The sequence below is a fragment of the Felis catus genome, chromosome B1 (genome assembly GCF_018350175.1).
Source record: "Felis catus isolate Fca126 chromosome B1, F.catus_Fca126_mat1.0, whole genome shotgun sequence".
NCBI lineage: Eukaryota > Metazoa > Chordata > Mammalia > Carnivora > Felidae > Felis > Felis catus.
Genome location: NC_058371.1, coordinates 110,756,795 through 110,764,522, shown reverse-complemented (window position 1 = coordinate 110,764,522; position 7,728 = coordinate 110,756,795). Strand labels below are relative to the sequence as shown.

At 36.4% G+C, this 7,728-nt stretch overlaps 1 non-coding gene across 1 annotated transcript; it reads left to right on the top strand.

Moving 5' to 3' along the window:
* Window positions 1-730: 730 nt before the first annotated feature.
* LOC111560387 lies at window positions 731-870 on the top strand. Its single transcript, XR_002742111.2, has one exon. It is a non-coding gene; the product is annotated as a U4 spliceosomal RNA (small nuclear RNA).
* Window positions 871-7,728: the final 6,858 nt, after the last annotated feature.

The window sequence follows — 7,728 nt, the reverse complement described above, 5'->3', positions numbered from 1 at the left end:
GTCTGCTTACATATAAGTGAAATGAATAAAAGCAAAGATACAAGGAACAGGAAAAAAGGAATTAGGTTTATTTTGTTATTATAAGGTACTCATGCTACCTATGAGGTGGTATAATGTTATTTGAAAATGGGTCTGGATTAGTCATATTGCAAACATATTGCAAACTCTAGGCAATCACTAAAAAAAGTAAAAAAGTAAGAACAAACCAACAAAAGCAAAAACAAAAAAAGAAGTCTAACTGACACACTAAGGAGGAAAAGAAAATGTAATCATATAAAATGTTCAATTGAAACGATAAAAGGTAGAAAAAGCCAAGAAGACAAAACAGGAATAAAGATCAAGGACAACAACAATAATGAATGTGGGAGATATTAATCCAAATATATCAACAATACTTTGAATGTCAATGCTCTAAATGCACCAATTAAAAAACAGAGTCTGGGGGCGCCTGGGTGGCGCAGTCGGTTAAGCATCCGACTTCAGCCAGGTCACGATCTCGTGGTCCATGAGTTCGAGCCCCGCGTCAGGCTCTGGGCTGATGGCTCAGAGCCTGGAGCTTGTTTCGGATTCTGTGTCTCCCTCTCTCTCTGCCCCTCCCCCGTTCATGCTCTGTCTCTCTCTCTCCCAAAAAAATAAATAAATGTTGAAAAAAAAAATTAAACAAAACAAAACAAAACAAAACAAAAAAAAAAAACAGAGTCTGTCAGAGTGGTTCAAAAAACAGAACACAAGCTTTGCGCAGTGGCAGTATCGTAGCCAATGAGGTTTATCCAAGGCGTGATTATTGCTAATTGAGAAAACAGAACACAACTATATGTTGTCTACTGGAAAACCACTTTGACTACAGACAAATTATAGATTAAATATAAGTGGAAGGATAAAAATACACCATCCTAACACTAATCAAAGGAAAGTGGGAGTAGCTATACTAATTTCAGACAAAACAGACTTCAAAGTAATGAACGTTATCAGGGATAAAGAAGGGCATTACATAACGATAAAGGAATCAATTCTCCAAAAGACATAACAATCCTTAATATATATGCACCTAACAACAGAGCATCAACGTAAGGGAGGCAAAAACTTATAGAACTGTAAGGAGGAATAGATATATCCACTAATATAATTAGATACTTCAACACCCCTCTCAGGAATGAACAGTCCAACAGGTAGAAAATCAGTAAGGACATAGTTGAATTCAACAGCACCATCAATGAACTGGATATAATTGACATCTCTAGACTACTTCATTCAACAATAGCAGAATACATATTTCTCTCATACATGGAGCACTTACCAAGCTTGAACATATTCTGGACCATAAAACACCGTAACACATTTAAAAGTATATAAATCATACAATATTGACTTTCAGACCACAGTGGAATTAAACTAGAAATCAGTAACAGAAAGATAACTGAAGAATCCCAAAATATATGGAAACTAAACAACACGCTTCTTTTTTTTAAAGTGTATTTATTTATTTTGAGAGAGAGAGAGAGAGAGAGAGAGAGAGCAAGTTTGGGCCAGAGCGAGAGGGAGAGAATTTTAAGCAGACTCCTTGCTCATCGTGGAGCCCAAAGTGGGGCTTGATCCCATAGAAATGAACCAATTCCTTGAAAGATACAATCAGCCAAAACTCATAGAAGAAAAACAATCTGAAAAGACCTATATTTTTAGAGAAATTTTATCAATAACTAATAACCTTCCAAAACAGAAAGTACCAGACCCAGATGGGTTGACTGGTGGATTCTACCAGACATTTATGGAAGAAATTATACCAAATATCCAATTCCCTGCAATCTCTTTCCAGAGATAGAAGCAGAGGGGATACTTCCGAATTCTTTTTTTTTTTTGAGGCCAGCATTACCCTAATATCCAAACCAGTCAGATATAACAAGGATAGAGAACTACAGAACAGTTAGCTCTCATGAACATTGATGCAAAGATCCTCAACAAATTATGGGCAAATGAAATCCAAAACAGAATTATATGCCACAACCAAGTGGGATTTATATAATCCACCACATCAAAAACTGGGAAAGAAAAATCACATTATCATCTCAATAGATGCAGAAGAGGCAATTGGCAAAATCCAATACCTATTCATGACAAAAACTCTCAGTAAGTTAGAAAAAGAGGGGAACTTTCTCAACTTGATAAAGCCTAGCTACAAAAAACCTACTGCTAATTCCATACATAATGGTGAGGAATTCAAAGCTTTCCCACTAAGAACAGGCACAAGGCAGGATGTCCCCTCTCACCACTGCTTTTCAGCATCATACTGGAAGTCCTTGGTAATGGAATAAGGCAAGAATAGGAAATAAAAGTCAAAGAGGTTAAGAAAGAAGATATAAAACTGTCTTTGTTCATAGATGATATAATTGATCTGTGTAGAAAAGAGTCCACAAAAATCTCCTGAAACTAATGAGCAATTATTGCAAGGTTGCCAGTTACAAGGTTAATAAACAAATGTTAACTGTTTTCCTATATGTTGACAATGAACAAGTGGAATTTGGAATTAAAAACACAATACTATTTATATTAGTACCCGATTCAATGAAATACTTAGGTATAAATCTATTAAAATATAAGATCTATTTGAGGGAAATTACAAAGCTCTGAAGAACAAAATCAAAGAACTAAATAAATAGGTATTTCATCATCACACACAGGAGGACTCGATATTATCAAGGTATCGATTCTTTGCACTTTGATCTGCCAATCCAATATAACCCCAGTCAAAATCCCAGCAAATTATTTTATGAATATTGACAAACTGATTCTAAAGTTTATGTGGCCAGGCATAAGACCTACAATAGCCAACACAATATTGAAGGAAAAGAACAAAACTGAAAGATTGATGCTACCAACTTCAAGACTTGCTATAAAGTTTTAGTAATCAAGACAGTGTAGTATTGGTAAAAAAAAAAAAAAAAAGACAACAGAGCAGAATGGAGTCTAGAAATAGACCCCTATAAATATAGTCTACTGATATTTGACAAAGGAGCAAAGGCAATAAAATGGAGCAAAGGATAGTCTCAACAAATGATGCCGAAACCACTGGACATGCACATGCAAAAAAAATGAATGTAGACACAGACTTGACACTCTCCACAAAATCTGCAAAATGGTCCATCACCTAAATGTGAAATGCAAAACCATAAAACTCCTAGAAAATAACATAGGAGAAAACCTAGAGTACTTTAGGTATGGCGATGCCTTTTTTGATACAACACCAAGGGCATGATCCATAAAAGAAATAAATGATAATCTGTGCCTCATTAAAAACTTGGGCACACACAAAAAGAAAAGATCAAGAGAATTAGAAGACAAGCCACAGGACTGGGAGAAAATATTTGCAAAAGACACATCTAATAAAGAGTATCCAAAATGTACACAGATCTTAACACCTCACCAAAAAAAAGATACAGATGACAAATAAGCATATGAAGAGATGCTCCACACCATATGCCATCAGGGAAATGTGAATTAAAAAAACGAGAGCACTACACATCTATAAAATGGCCCAAATCTAGAACACCAAAAACACCAAATGCCAGTGAGGATATGGAGTGACAGGAACTCTCATTCATTGCTGGTGGGAATGCAAACTGGTACAGCCACTTTGGAAGATAGTTTGGCAGTTTCTTACAAAACCAAATATACTCTTACCATATGATCCAGCAATCACACTGCTGGGTTTCAACAAAGGAGTTGAAAACTTCTGTCCAAACAAAAAACTGAACACGGATGTTTATAGAAGCTTTATTCATAATTGCCAATACTTGGAGGTAACCAAGATGTCCTTCAGTAGGTAAGTAGATAAATAAATTGTGGTACATCCAAACAATGGAATATTATTCAATGACAAAAAGAAATAAGCTATCAAGCCATGTTGTGACACCCATTTGCATATTAGTATAATTTTCATCTTTTCATGTATAATTTTCTCAAGAGCACCCAGCAGCAGCCCAGGTATGAGAAATGGAAAAGGATGTTAGAGTTTTATCAGCTGGAAAAACCCACAGCGAAGAGTCAATGCACCAAGGCAGTTGAGTGTGATTAACACAATGGTGTCTGGGCAGACAGGAAAAGACCAAAGGATGCAATAGGGTTGGCAGAACAGTAAGGAGTCAGGAGATGAGAGATCATGATGAAGCCAGGGAGTACATGTTGGGGAAGTGAGGGAGAGGCTGTGATCAGTGGCATGTTGGAGTAATTTATGCTGATGACAAATCTCAGGTGATTGTTTAAAAGTATGAACATGGCATGAACTGAAAGACAATACTGTTCAGTAAAAAAAGCAAGGTACAAGAAAGTGTGTATAGTAGAGTACCATCAGAGGGCAACGCCACTAATATTTATTGTATGCTAGTAAAATATTTCTGGAAAGAAATTTAAGAACCTTATAATATTAGTTGACTCTGGGGAAGAGAACTGGGTAGCTGAGGGACACAACAGAGAGGTAGACTTTTCACTCTACTCCCTTTTGTTCCTCTTGAATATTGATTCATGTGTATGTTATTACCTGCTCAAAAATATATAAATAAGCCTAGACAAAAGGAAGGGAAAAGAAAATATGATATAATGAATAAACACAGAATACAAAGTGAGGTATTCATGCTTTAAGTATACAAATTAGGCATATATATGGACAAATACTAGAAGGTGAGAAAAATAAGCTCAACTTGATTTGTTTAAAAACATAGAAGAAAATGTTTAAAAAGAAGAAAGGAAAACATACGACCTGGACATTCTAGATTTTATATTATTCAATGTGCAAACACTGAGAACCTATTGTGGTGGTGCTGATCCTAATTTAGAAATGCAGAATAAGTTTTGAAAAGCCATTGGCACTAAAGTTATGAATTAGCACCCTTTGCAATATGTTCTTTATTTTGTCCTTAGCCCCTTGTATTCAGTCAGCTTGCTTACACAGTATGCCTGATACGTGAAAGCAATTCTCATACAACAATGTCTAGACTCAGCAATTTCCCTGAAATGCTGTTCATTATACTTCATCTGATGCCGATTCTGTACTCATGTGATGTCTCCATGTGGAAGGTCATCATTATGCATTCAAAACACTGGATATGGCCCATGATACGTGAAAAGAGTCATAGACTACTTGGAGATGCCATCTGGTTAGACACACACACACACACACACACACACACACACACTCACCCCATCTGTGAGACTTGGTATCTTTTCATGCCTCAGAATTTGTCAACCTTGAATATTCCCCATCAGTTACCCCCCTCCATGCACATCCAGCCCTCTTCTACTTCTCGTTGCCTTACCTGGTCTTCAAAGATCTGGCCTCTACCTCACACCCCAAAGCCTGACACTAACTCTAGGAGTAAGGAATCTGGAAATGTAGGTAACAATGTATCTGAGCTCCCAACATCATCATGGCCATGGTAGTTCTTGCTTTATTTAGAAATAGACACTCCAAAAGAATGGTCAGAGAAGCCTGATATTTTTACCTCAAGAATTCTGCCAAGTTTCTCTATCAGGGATAGCTTTAGCCTGCCCCACATAGGCGCAAGGTGGTACATAACTAATTCACCTGTACTCCATGCCTGGGCTGACAAATAAGACAAGCTGCACACATGTGTTCCCGAATACTGAACCAGCCTGCTTTCCATTGAATATGGGGCCAGCCACAGAGTAGATGCTCAATGAATGCACTGACTTCAACTGAATCAAGAAATGATTTCTATTCCCCAAAGCCACAAATCCATTATAATCCAGCCAATAAAATAAATGTACTCAAAGTTTCTGTTGTAAAAGAGGTACTCTAGGGGCTCCTGGGTGGTTTGGTTGATTAAGCGTCCAACTCCTGATTTCAGCCCAGGTCATGATCTTAGAGTTCATGAGATGGAGCCTCGCATCGGGCTCTGCACTGACAGAATGGAACCTGCTTGGGATTCTTTCTCTCTGTCCCTACCCCACTCATTCTCTCTATGTCTCCAAATAAATAAATAAACTAAAAAAAAAAAAAAAAACAAAGAAAGAAAGAAAGAAAGAAAGAAAGAAAGAAAGAAAGAAAGAAAAGAATAGGAGAGAAAATCAATAATAAAGAGACTAAATAAAACAGAAGAGTTAGGGGTGCCTGGGTGGCTCAGTTGGTTGAGCATCTGACTTCGGCTCAGGTCATGATCTCACGGTCAGTGGATTCAATCCCCGCATCAGGCTCTGTGCTGACAGCTCAGAGCCTAGAGCCTGCTTTGGATTCTGTGTCTCCCTCTCTCTCTGCCCCTCCCCCGCTCATGCTCTGTCAAAAATAAATAAACATTAAAAAAATTTTTTTTAATTAAAAAAATAAAAATAAAACAGAAGAGTTAAAAATGTTAACCTATCTAGTATTTCAGGATGAAAAGAACTCAGGGCCTTGCAGAGATATTTGTATTGTATTTTTCCTTTATTCTATCATCAAGTCATGCTAATATAAACCAAAAACACAACTTGAGCTAAACACACATTTCACTCATGACTAATTACGAAGCAGGCATTTCAAGTCAGCATTAAGCTAATGTTTTTAGAACAATTATTTAATTTTCAAGGTCCAATATCTGTCGAGTAAATCACCAATTTCCATTTCCTTCTTATTTAATATAAAAAAATCAAATTAGTAGAAAGCTATTTCACAGCTGTCTTTAAATTAAACCATAGTCAAGAGCACGCAGCATTGCCAAATCAAACATTCTTTTTGTTCCAATATCATAGAACAATACCAAATGTTACATTTTACTGTGAAGTTTTAAGCTGGGCTTCATAATCTCAGATTTTAACTTGTGATTTTTCACAAACGACTCAAATATTGAAATGCATATTTCTAAGGACAGGGGTTGGCAGCAGAGTATGAAACATATATGTTCTTTTTAAGTCAACTTTTGAAAATAAGGATTTTAGGAATCACCAGCTCAGCTATTAAACTTCTTTGCTGGTAATCAGTTTTTCTTGCATTAAGTAGCAAAGTGGATCCTAGTAGCAAATGTAGACCTTCAAAGACCTTCAAAGAGCAATCAACAATCTGATTTCTTCACAGTTTGGATGAATGTTTAAGCGTGCAATTGCTGTTAAACTCAGGAACACATTTGGGACAAGGCTTGGAGAATTATGAAACAAGTTTTGTTTCTTCAGTGGCTTTATTTCTTTCCCAAACATAAAAGAATAGTTTTATAGAAGTAGACTGGTCATTTTTTATTATAAAATAATTCAAGTAAGCGGTTTTCTGTTTTAACTGATAAAGACAACACTTCATTGCTATTAATTATAATCAAGCCCTTGCCATTTTTCCATATAGAATGAGTAAATGTTCCTTTGTTAATGTTTAAAATCATACCACAAATTGGTTAACTTATTCACATATACACATTGTTGTTTGTAATGATTATCTCTGGGTAGTGGATCCCTAAGTGCTTTTTGTTTTCTATTGTATACTCTGCTGTATTTTACAAATTTTCTACTAAGAGAATGTATTCTTTTCATAATAAAAAATTGGGGGGGGGGTAGGCACCTGAGTGGCTCAGTCGGTTGAGAGTCCAACTTGATTTTGGCTCAGGTCATGATCTCATGATGGTGGGATCAATACCCACATTGAGCTCCATGCTGCCTGCTTGGGATTCTCTCTCTCCCTCTCCCTCTGCCCCTCCTCTGCTCATGTGCACATGAGCACACACATTCTCTAAATAAATAAATAAATAAATAAATAAATAA